The 12,719-nt window shown below is 43.2% G+C and overlaps 1 protein-coding gene across 5 annotated transcripts in view; it reads left to right on the top strand.

The window, feature by feature from the left end:
- The window catches only part of THSD4 (thrombospondin type 1 domain containing 4), a 639,243-nt gene that overhangs the window by 17,118 nt on the left and 609,406 nt on the right, over positions 1 to 12,719 (top strand). The window contains exon 3 of one of the 5 annotated variants that reach the window (XM_043919745.1): positions 12,573 to 12,622. The exons of the other annotated variants lie outside the window; for them this stretch is intronic. The gene's annotated coding sequence lies outside the window, so the exon portion shown is untranslated. The remainder of the gene's footprint in view (positions 1 to 12,572; positions 12,623 to 12,719) is intronic. 5 annotated transcript variants of the gene reach the window in all.

The following is a 12,719-nucleotide window of genomic DNA, read 5'->3' as shown; positions in this document are numbered from 1 at the left end:
GCCTCAGTTTCCTCCTCTGTAAAATGGGCATATCGATAGCACCTGCCTCATAAAATAATGTTTGAAAAGTGTTCAGTGCAGCCTGTCACGTATTATACCCTCATTAAAAATTAAAAATCTCTAGTCTGAGCTCTGCGTCTAATTAGCTGTGATACTTTGTAACAGTCATCTGGTTTCACTGAGCATCAGTTTATTCACCTGTGAATCATGACTAAAAAATAATGGATTTGGAGAGTTGGGTTAGAATCTCCCAGTTTTTCTGTGCTTTGTGATTTGGTGATGAGATGTCGATCAGAAAGTCACAAAGGAAATGACTGATAGATTTAAAGGTTATGACAACACTGTTAATCGGTTATACCTCGAAACAAAAATAAAAAGTTTAAAAAAATAAATAAAACAGTGCTTCCTCACAGCATTCAACCGTCACAAATGCCCTCCCCCAAGGTTTTGACTCTTAATACTGGAGAAAAGTCTAAACTGGGTTAAGAAATCACATAAATAAATATTGTGACAAAAAGTAAATAAAATAGGTAACTAACAAGTTGCCAAAGCTTTATTGACTACACCAAAGCCTTTGACTGTGTGGATCACAACAAACTGTGGAAAATTCTTAAAGAGATGGGAATACCAGACCACTTGACCTGCCTCCTGAGATATCTGTATGCAGATCAAGAAGCAACAGTTAGAACCAGACATGGAACAACAGACTGGTTCCAAATTGGGAAAGGAGTATGTCAACGCTATATATTGTCACCCTGCTTATTTAACTTATATGCAGAGTACATCATCAGAAATGCTGAACTGGATGAAGCACAAGCTGGAATCAAGATTGCTGGGAGAAATATCAGTAACCTCAGATATGCAGATGACACCACCCTTATGGCAGAAAGTGAAGAACTGTAAAGCCTCTTGATGAAAGTGAAAGAGGAGAGTGAAAAAGTTGGCTTAAAGCTCAACATTCAGAAAACTAAGATCATGGCATCTGGTCCCATCACTTCATGGCAAATAGATGGGTAAACAGTGGAAACAGTGGCTGACTTAATTTTCTTGGGCTCCAAAATCACTGCAGATGGTAACTGTCGCCATGAAATTAAAACACGCTTGCTCCTTGAAAGAAAAGCTATGACCAATCTAGACAGCATATTAAAAAGCAGAGACATTACTTTGCCAACAAAAGTCCATCTTGTCAAAGCTATTTTTCCAGTAGTTATGTATGGATGTGAGAGTTGGACTATAAAGAAAGCTGACTGCTGAAAAATTCATGCTTTTGAAGTATGATGTTGGAGAAGACTCTTGAGAGTCCCTTGGACTGCAAGGAGGTCCAATCGGTCCATCCTAAAGGAAATCAGTCCTGAATATTCATTGGAAGGACTGATGCTGAAGCTGAAACTCCAATACTTTGGCTACCTGATGTGAAGAACTGACTCATTGGAAAAGCCCCTGATGCTGGGAAAGATTGAAGGAGGGAGAAGGGGACGACAGAGGATGAGATGGCTAGGTGGCATCACTGACTCGATGGACATGAGTCTGAGTAAGCTCCAGGAGTTGATGATGGACAGGGAAGTTTGGCGTGCTGCAGTCCTTGGAGTCACAAAGAGTTGGACATGACTGAGCGACTGAACTGAACTAACAAGGATTTACTGTATGGCAGAAAAAAAAAAAAAAAAGAAAACTTATTTCCTTAAAAGTTATAAGCAAAATTAAAAGACAAAAATCAAACTGAAAGAACTTGAGAAAATAAGTGTCAGTGTCCTTAATATAGAAAGTGCTTCTTAAAACTCAACTGAAAGCATTATGAACTCAACAGAAAAACTGGCAAAATGCACAGAAGAGATAGTGCACATGGATAATAAAAATGAAAATCTGTTCCAACTTTACTTATAATCAAAGGAAATACAGTTAAAATGACTTTTTTTTTTTTTTTTTTGCCTATTGTGACTAACACATTGATGCCCATCCTGTACCAGGAAAAGTCATTTACCCAAAAGTTTGCTCCTGGGAATGTGGACAGACCACCTTCCCACAGGCTCTGTGGTTAGGTGTGGCCATATGACTAATGGACTAGGAGAGTGGCAGTGACTTAAGTTACCTCTGTGAAGCTATCAGCCCAGTCTCACATGCTTTCCCCTTTCCCTTGTTTGTTCACTGAATGGAAAGTGGAAAAAAAAAAAAAAAACAGTGGAGGATTCTGAGGCCCTAGACAATGTGACATCCTTAGGTGAAAGGAGACTGGCTCCCTGGATGCCTGCATGCCTGTGTGGAGCAGAATGCCCCTGCCAACCCACATCAGATAATGAATTGAGCAAAAACTTTTTGTGTGTTAAGCCTTTGAAACTCTGGGATGCCTTGTTGTAGCTACTTGCTTACCCTAACTAACTATGCATCAAATTGGAAACTATTATAATGCTAACATTATTGGCAAGTGTGTTGATTTCACCCATTTCAGTGGGATTTTAGGTGGACAGACTGGAGAAGGAAATGGCACTCCAGTACTCTTGCCTGGAAAATCCCGTGGACAGAGGAGCCTGTGTAGTTTACAATCCATGGGGTTGCAAACAGCCAGACACGACTGAGTGACTAAACTTTCACTTTCACTCTTTTTTAAAACAATTCATATGTAAGAAGGATTTTAAATAGTTATACCTTTTGGCTTAGTGATTCTGGTTTTAGGAATCTACTATAAGGAATGAAGCAGAGAAACAGGTAAAGAATTTCCTATAAGGAAATTTGTCACAGATTCTAACAATAAAAGAATTCGTTAGATATGTTATCTGGCTTCCGTGGGGTGAACTATTAGACAGAAATTAAAATATTTTAATATTCTATACTAAAACATAGAATACATACTTATATATGTTGTCTATATATTACTTACTAATATATACTTATGCATAATCTTTATATTACATATTACTATTTACTTATGTGTGTTATCTATATGTTCTATATATAATCACTTAAATAGTTTTGCATTTTATTTTTCACTTTAAATCATAAGCATTTTATTAGTAACATTCATATTTTAATCACTGTATAGTAGTTAACCCCATGGAAGTCAGATAACATATCTAAGAAATTCCTTTATTGTTGGAATCTGTGATGAATATCTTTGTAGGAAATTCTTTACCCATTTCTCTGCTTAGTTCCTTATAGTAGATTCCTAAAGCCAGAATCACTAAGCCAAAAGGTATAACTATTTAAGATCCTTCTTACTTAGGGGTTGTTTTCAAAAAGAGCGTATCCACCTTCCCTGGGGACTCAGACAGTAAAGAATCTGCCTGCAATACAGGACACCTGGATTCAATCCCTGGGTCAGAAAAACCCCCTGGAGAAGGGAATGGCTCCCCACTCCAGTGTTCTTGTTTGAATTCCATGGACAGAGGAGCCTGACAGGCTACAGTCTATGGGGTCACAAAGAGTCGTCCACGACTGAGTGACTGACACTTTCACTTCATATAAAATTATTAAGCATAAAAATAAACACCATCAGGAAAAACACCAGAAACATTGAGTGGTTAACCTGGATTGTGAGGTTATGAGTAATTATCGCTTTCCTCTTTATGTTTCCCTGTTGTTTTCAGTTTTTCTTCAATAAACATGTGCAATTTTATAAACATCTTTTTTCTAAGTGTTGCACACAGCCATTAAGTCTCACCTAGACCCACCTCATGGATAAAAATGACACTTACTGTCTGTGAGTTTGTTCTGTTAGTATTAGCACACTGGGCACACCCACCTTCCCTGATGTGTGTGTGTATGTGTGTGTGTGTATGCATACACAGATGTACACAGGTGATTGCCAGAGGGCCAAGGGCCGTTTGTAGATGTCAGGACCTGGACCTTATAGCAAAAGGAAGAGAAGGTGGGCCAGAAGGGTAGCTCCGCCTGAGCCAGAGTTGCCCTTCGTCCCATGGCCACCTGCCTTCGATCAAAAGTGGCTGGAAAATATATTGCTTTTTGCATTGAGATGGCTCATCATCTTGGAGAAGGCTTGGGCAGCACGTCAGAAAATCTGCGGTTCTTGTGCAGAGCTCAGGCTGTGGAAGTCTGACCTTGTTTCCTTCGATGTCTACAACCCAGGGATTACAAATCATTCTTGGCGGAGGATGCTGGGGAGGGGTTGAGTCTGAGCAGGGAGGAAAAATGGAGTCTGACTGTAGGTATCTTTGATTCCTAGTGAGGGTGGGCTGCATCCCTTCACAGTTCACTGTGATGTGTGTCTGAAGAGAGCAGAGAATGTCATTGATGGTGTTAATTTCAGAAACAGTTATAGTTCTTACAAAGCAGTAGAGTCTCTATTCAGACTGGGCATCAGTACATTTGAAATGTATTACAATCATGCCTGAAGAGAAGGCCTTCCAAGTGAGACTGAATGTAAGTTCTTCCTGTCATCACAGAACACCTACTATGCCCCGAAGTGCTGTTCTAGGAACCAAGAATATAAAAAATAAGTCCTTGAGAAAAGTCTTTACTCTTCTGTAGTGTCCTGTTATGTGGAGGAAAGGAAAGCAGGAATCATAATGATACACTGTGACAATCGCTGGGTTCAGTTCAGTTCAGTTCAGTTCAGCCGCTCAGTTGTGTCTGACTCTTTGCTGGATTAGAGTTCTGAATGTGAGACCTACACAGAAGTAGAGAAATTCAACCAGGCTTATCAAGTGCTGTAAATCAAATGACTAAGTAAGTAATATTTGGATAAGAGAAAGCATTCTTACTCCAAATACATTTCTCCCTTTTATCTGCAGTATCATGTCATCTGAAATTGAAAAAGCAACTCTGTACAGAAGCAGGAACAAATGGCTCATTTATTGAAAATATCTTGCCTGCCTGATATTTCTACCCTGGACTGTTTTCCTGGGTTACCTGGGAAACATTTTTTAGGAGTGAAAACAAATATACACCACATTAATGTCGATGACCGTGAAATGATGTAGTTTGCCTTGAAATCCTTGACTAATCCATGCTGATTACCTAGTTTCTCCAGGGAAGAAAGGAGAACTAAGGTGATTTCTTTAATGAGTTAGCAAAACCTGCTGTAATGTGTTTGCTTAAAAGTATCCAGAGAGTTTTAAGATCTTCTCAACATTTTTTCTTAATTCCAATTCTCTGGGTTCTCAGGATGCTCTGGACAAGCCAGCCGATTTGCAGAATGGAGGTTTAATGGGAAGAAATGAGTTCTGTGGCTGAGTTTGAATATGGGATGTGGAAGAAGGGTGGGCTTTGCAAGGGGTAGGAGGAAAGACCAAAGATAGAGAGCAGAGGGAATATTAGGGGACCATCTCTCTGGCTGGCCTCAGCCCAGTAGGGTGATACTGGAAATGTGACCAGGCCTGGGGCCCCAAGACCTGTTTTCCTCAATACCCTGGGCTTCCCTGGCGGCTCAGATGGTAAAGAATCCGCCTGCAATGTGGGAGACCTGGGTTCGATCCCTGGGTTGGGAAGATCCCCTGGAGGAGGGCATGGCAACCCACTCCAGTATTCTTGCCTGGAGAATCCCCATGGATAGAGAAGCCTGGTGGGCTACAGTCCATGGGGTCACAGAGAGTCAGACACGACTCTGAGCACTGCAGTGCAGAGCAGAGCAGACCACAGCACTGCTGCCTGGGGCAGGCTTTCCTGAAAGGGCTGTGGCGGATGATGATAGCCAGCAGAGGGCTTGGGAGGGTTGGACCTGCTGTGGAGGCAGCACGCATCTGCAGTGGCCTGGTGCCTTCATTCTGTCTCAAGGGCAGTCTGTAGCAATTCATTCAGCACCTAGCAATTCAGTAAAAGTCTGTTGGAGACACACACCATTCATCCTTCATTCATTCCTCAAGCTTTTATTGCATAGCCACTGTGTACCAGGCAAAGATGAGTAAAGATGTAAAGATGAATAAACTTATCCCTGGCCTTGAGAAGCTCCCCATCCAGTGAAGGAGAAGCATAAACAGAGCATAGAGCAAGCATGCCTAACACCTCTGTTAAAAGAGATGATAATCCATTCTCTTGTAAGCTTCTAGCTTACAAGCTTTTAGCTTCTGTCCTATACCTCCTATTGTTGGCTGGCAAATTTGCCCACCTTGTTGTTAGTGGTGACTCTTCAAAGGATATTCCTCTCTCAAAAGAATAATGTAAGTGCTAACAATAAAGTCCACTGTGATATTTACTTTTTTGGACTGTTGGCGTTCCTTTTGCCTGTACCAGCCATTGGGCACTCAGTCTCGGGTACTGTGTCATTGTGAAAGAAATATTTATTTATGTATTTGTGTATTGGGGTTTCCCTTGTGGCTCAGCTGGTAAAGAATCCGCCTGCAATGCAGGAGACTTGGGTTCGATCCCTGGGTTGGGAAGATCCCCCGGAGAAGGGAAAGGCTGCCCACTCCAGTATTCTGGCCTAGAGAATTCCATGGACTGAGTCCATGGGGTTACAAAGAGTCCGACACAACTGAGCGACTTTCACTTTCACTTTTGTATGTTTATTTGGCTGCCTCAATAAAAATTTAAGCTCCTCAGAGGCCGGGATCCCCCCACCCCTTGTCATATGTACTATCTCACATGAAGCTTCCTAACCCAAGAGGTATTGAAAGCTCATTAGCTGGTAACCTATATGCCCCACATACAAATACTCAAGGATGATCTCAGGATGACTGGTCCCAGCCCTACAGAAGACATGGGACCACTCTGCTGTGTTGCGACTTGAGGAATCCAACGTATCCATTGGGACTTAGAAGGTTCCTTGACTCTAGATGATACCAGGGAAAAGATAGCAGCAGAAGCAACCTCTGTTTTGCTCCTTTAAGCTGGCACTGTTCGTGTGTGGATAGCAAGCAGCATCAAATGATGGTTAAGTGCATAAACTCTGGGCTCAGGCTGCCTAGGTTGTATTGTGACTTTGCTACCTGCTAGCTGGGTGACTTTGGGAGAGTTATTTAATTTCTTGGTACCTCCATTTCTCAATGATACCTCTTTCATGGGGTTGTTGTGAGGATAAAATGACTGAATATAAAATGTTCAGAATACCATATGACACATGGGACCCACTCAGTAGGTGTTTGTTAGATTTCCCAGCTACAGTATTATTATCTGAAATAACAGGTTATTACATTGCTCATCTTGGCTCACTTTTCTCTAAGTGATGTTCATGGCACAGTCAAGTCATGTCTTGAAATGTTTCATCTCCTAGCAAAATAGGTGAGATACACCAGGTCTCCTTGGGGTAGCATCTATCCCTCCATTCATTCATTTATTGAGTATCCAGCTATGATTCTCAGCTAGGTGGGAGGCAGTGAGTCTAATAAAATGAAAAGAGGAGAAGCCCTGTGGTTGGTGGTCTGTCTTCAAGTCCAAGTCCTACCATTGCATGGTCTCAGTTTTGCCATGAGAATTAAATCACATGTTTATCTCGTGTATCTAATGTGTAGTAAAAGTTGATTCCTGACATTGAGTGTTCTTCCGCTTTTCTGATCCTTTAAGACAGAGGTGGGTTGGATGCCCTGATGTTGGGAGCTGACACCTGGTACTCTGGTCTGCAGACAGCCTGGCCTCAGGTAGGGGTGCTGTACACAGCGGGCCGGAGCTCTAAGAGAGGACAGTTCTGTGAGGAGACATGGGCGGGGCAGGAGAAGGTGATGCTGGCGTTATTGGTGAAGACACGACAGGGCAGGATGGAGGCTCCGGCAGCTCCGGCCTATCAGGACCCTCGGGGGGCAGCTTTCACAGAGGAATAGATAGGTTCTGAGACTTGTCCTCACTACATGATCCGCCTGGGTGCTGACTTGGGGTCTAAATGGCCCCTCTCTCTGAAACCTCTGGTTCTCATTCTTGCACTGGTGAGTCACTTCCTCTGCCCAGGGACTAGGGCCTTTGTTTGTCTGGGTGGTGGCTTTCCCTTGTGGGAGGACGGGAGGGGGACTGGCCTGTCTGTGGTTGGGATGTGGCCACAAGTTGGTCTCACTGAACCCAAACCTGAGAGGCTGAGCAGATGCTTCTTTCTGGGGTACACTGAAATCAGAGAGGGGGTCTTCCAGGGGTTCTGCAGGCCAGGAGAAGGGGCAGGAAGGATGCTCAGAGGTGGACTGTAAGAAAGGGCAGCAGAGCTGTGCCAGTGCCTAGGGCACGGTGACCCCTGGGTCAGGGAGCCATCTCCTGTTCTGAGTCACATCTCTCCTGGCCTCTTTCCATCCTCCGGTCCCCAGCCTTCACGCCTCCTGCCACATCCTCCCCACCCTCGAGGCGCTGGGGCCTGTGACTTTGGCCTGAGCCATGTCAGGTGCCTGGTCCAACCTTCCTGCGAGCTCTCTGTGGAAAGGAGAACCAGCGGGGCTTCCCGCCACCAGGGAGCATATGTTCCAACAGAAACTAGATTGATTATTTTTTGTTCACTGTCAAGAAAGGTTATAAATCAACAGGAGCAAACCCCCAAAGGCGACTCACTGCACAGATAGCGTGTTTACTCAGTCCTGGAACTGTGGCCAAATGGGTTTTTGGGAAACTTCACTTTCATCAGGTCCCTCCCCGCTCCAGAACCTACAAGGACTCTTTCTCATCCATCTCATCAGAATTCTCCTGGCATTTCCCAGGGCTTGGGTAACATGTCTTGGCTCCATCTTCACGATTTTATTCCCCCCATCACAGCGAGAATCCCGCAGTGCCTTCTGATCCACCAGAGCCAGGGTTTCTAAACTTTTCTGACCAGGAGCCTCAGTGAGATATCCTCACTTGGCCTCACTGTGTGTGATAAACACTGCTATTTTCTCTTTCATTCTTTTCTATTTCATTTAAAAAGGTGCAGGTCATGACTCACGCAGTTGATTTCATGACAGACTAATGGGTCATGACCCACAGTTTGAGAAGCAGAACTGATTTCACACACAGTAATCATGGTAGCATGTCCAAGCTTGTACTGTTCGCCGCAGGACAGGCCACAGGCCAGTCAATGGAGAGACAAGTTTTGGGGCAAGGAATAGTGACTTTATTTGAAAAGCCAGTTGGCTGCGAGGATGGTGGACTAATATCCCAAAGAACCATCTTGTCCAGGTTTGGATGCTAGTTTCTTATATAGAACAAAGAAGGGGAGGTGAAGAGGTAAAGCAGAAAGGGTTATAGCAGTTGTTTCGTCACTGAGTTGTGTCCGACTCTTTTGTGACCCCACAGACAATAACCCGCCAAGCTCCTCTGTCCGTGGGATTTCTCAAGCAAGGATATTGGAGTTGGTTGCCATTTCCTTCTCCCAGGGATCTTCCTGATACAGGGATCAAACCCGCATAACCTGCATTGCAGGCAGATTCTTTACCACCAACCCACTAGGGAAGCCCTCCAACAGGGTGATAAGTTGTTGGAGTGATTTCCTGGTTCCAGCCAGACTCCAGAGGGCGTGTGTCAGTTTCTTCCTTCCTTCAGCTATTCACAGGTGGGCCTGGTCAGGAGGTTTCCTGGGAGCTAAACAAAGGTATTTTAGCTTAATGCTCAGGTGTGGGAGGCAGGGTTCCCAGAGATGGACCATTATGTACACTTTAAACTATAGGCAACATCCCTTGAGTGATTAACTTGTAGCAAAAGCAATATAGTGCAAAAGTTAAGAGAGAAAGATCCAACATGGAGTCAGATTTGTTATTTTCTATTATAGTCATGGAAACCCAAGTGGACCCAGGGTACGCTCACCTGGTGAGTGTGTTTTATCTCTCCGGAGATAAAAGTGACCAGTCACATCTGACAAAAAGTTGGTCAAAAAACATTCGAGTAGTGGCCTCCTCAAATTTTTTTTTTTGATTGCACCCCATCAGTAAAAAATGTTTCAGCATATAGCACTGATCTATGTTTGGTTATTTTTTTAACCTACCAGTGTATGATGTGACCACATAAAACATACACTCAAAATGGAAATTTTAAAAGGGTGGCATAAAGATGAAAGGAACTGTATTTTAAAATGACATGCTAATCGTGTTGGCTTCATTCTGTAATCAGCAAATATCCGAAGGCAAAATACACAGAAAGAACGCGGTTCATGGTTATCAGCAGCAGTTGTAAATCTATTTTCAAACCGTTTTGATGATTTAAGATGTTTTTCTGGTTGACTTCTTGTCAGATTTGGAAACCACTGCTTTGTATCATACTCTCTTTCCTCAACGTTGCCCTTCATTTCCTGAGGAAACCAAAAAAGCTCCATTAGCACCTCCTTTTGCTACTTCCGTCGACCAGAAACCTGGGGAGGGTCAGTTTTGACACCTCTTTCCCTGCCCACCTCAGCCAGCCATTTACTACCTTCTGGGGATTTTACTACTCAGTAGAGGATCAGCTCTTCTCATGTTCTCCTTCTGTTGCTACTTTCCTGCCATGCTGCCTCCTCCTTCCTCCCAGTTCTTCACACACCTGACTGACTCCTACTCACCCCTCAAAACCCAGCATAAAGGTCTTCTTCAGAGGGACTGTCTCTGACCACTGTCCAGTATACTTTCTGAGGCACCTTGCACCTTCCTCCATGGCTCTCATCACAGTTTTATTTTTATACTTATTTATGCTTCACTTTCTTTCAGCTGTGCAGCCCTCCAGCATCTAGATTGTATCGAGTTGGCCAGAAAGTTCCTTCAGGTTTTTTTTTTCTGTTACATCTTATGGAAGAACTCGAATAAAATATTTGGCCAACCCAGTAATTTCCTTCAGGGCAGGGACCATGCCTGATGTGTGTGTGTGTGTGTGTGCGTGTGTGTGAGAGAGAGAGAGAGTGGGTGTTTAGCATCCACATCATGGACTCTCAATACATATTTAATACTCACAACAAACGTATTACAGATAGTACCCCCATTTTACAGGAGAGGAAGTTGAAAGTCTAAAAGGTTAATTGCCTAAGGTCCCCTGGTTAATAAGTGGGAAAACTGGCCTTCGACCCAGGCCTTTCAGGTTGTAGTGTACACTCTTGCCAACCCCTTTGGATTGTTCTTTTGTAACCCGCACAGGCTCTAAGGGCTGATTTTCAGTCCTACCTTCCTTGTTGATACTAGCCCCCTAGTGTTTCTCCTCCTGAGCTAGCCCCATTTATGCTCAGGGTATCTGCATCACACCCTTCACCCTACGTTATTCTGGACGACTCTGACCTTTTCTGACACAATTTCACGTCCCTAAAACTTATCCACGTTTTAGGTTGGAAAGTAAGACCCTACATTGCCTCATCTTCTCTTGAATTCCATAGCACCTTGGAAAGAACCTGAGCGCCCCAAATACTAAGTAAATAATTACTGATTAGTTGATCATTATCAAGAGCTTGGCAGAGATTTCATTTGACTTCCAAGTTAAATCCCGTCTTTGTGCATATCCGCTTCCCAGCCAAGAGTAAGAAGACCGTGCCTCGGATTCAGAGGGGTTTTAACTGTTCCAATTTGCACTTCTTGGCCTTCTTCCTGGTGGATCTCAGTGTAATTTTTGGCTGAGACCCAGGAATTTAAGGGTCTTCAATACCATGAGTAATTTCATGAGTTGCTGATGGCTAATTAGGGGTGATTACAGTCAAGAGGTTTGACTGTCTTAATAACCCCCAGAAATGGCTGGTGGTGACTTTAAACATCTTGATTATTTTCCCCCGCAAATGGAATTTTCTGATTCTTCTGACTGTCTTTTCTTAAGTCCTTGTAATTTATCCCCCACCTCGCCTTTCTAGTGAAAAGGAAATGTGAAGTCCTGAGGAGAATTTGGAAACCAGTGATTTTGGAAAACTCTGGCTTTATTAGTGAGGACTCCTGGGCACACCTTGAAACCCTGCTTCATTTCTTTGTCTTTCCCTGGGAGGAGGTGTGTGAGGAGAGGAGTCTGGACCATGATCTTTCTCCCCAAGTTCCATTACATTCCAACCCAGCCTCCCATCCTGGGCTGTCTGATGCTATTTATAATTTACCTTTGAAACCATTGCCTCATTTGACAATGTTAAGAAATTGTGTTTAGTGTGGTTTTCTGAATGGAGTTGTGTTTGTAGGTGAGTGTTAGTACCTTCCTGTTGTTACTGTGACAACAGATTTTATGTTACTTGACCTCTTCCTGCATCAGTATCTTCAGAGCTATTTTTATTTTTTTCAATTTTTTTTTTTTTTTTGCCATGCTGTTCACGATCTTAGTCCCTGACCAGAGATTGAAGCCAGGCCCAGAGCAATGAAAGCGCTGAGTTCTCACCACTGGACTGCTGGGGAATTCCCCAGAGTTACTTTTAATTGAGTGTCCTCTGTTCTAGGCACTGGGCTAAGCATATGACATGTGTCCACTTGTTTAATATTCACAGCCTGCCTCAGTTCTTTAGGACATATTTTTTGAACGGGTTTTTTTTTTTTTTTTTTTCTGTTTTGTTGTTTTTGTCTGTACCACATGGCATGTAGGATCCTAGTTCCCCCACCAGAGGTTGAACCCGTTCTGTCTCTGTGTCTCTGTGTGGGAGCATGGAGTCCTAACCACGGGACCACCAAGGAAGTCCTGAACAGTTTTATTGAGATATAATTCACATGCCATATACTTTGCTAATTTAACATGTACAATTAAACTTTTTTTTTTAGTGTATTCACAAGATTGTACAGCCATCATCACAATATAATTTTAGAACATTTTTGTCACCTCAGGCGGAATCCTCACACCCTCGAAGTAGCCCCTCTCCACCCTCCAGTCTTTGGTAATCACGAATGTATTTTTTTTGTCTCTATAGATTTGCCTATTCTGAACACTTCCTGTAAGTGGAATCATACAACATGTAGCCTTTTATATTTCAC

Source organism: Cervus elaphus, chromosome 12 (assembly GCF_910594005.1).
Source record: "Cervus elaphus chromosome 12, mCerEla1.1, whole genome shotgun sequence".
Classification (NCBI taxonomy): Eukaryota; Metazoa; Chordata; class Mammalia; order Artiodactyla; family Cervidae; genus Cervus; species Cervus elaphus.
This window is presented reverse-complemented; position numbering and strand designations above follow the sequence as displayed.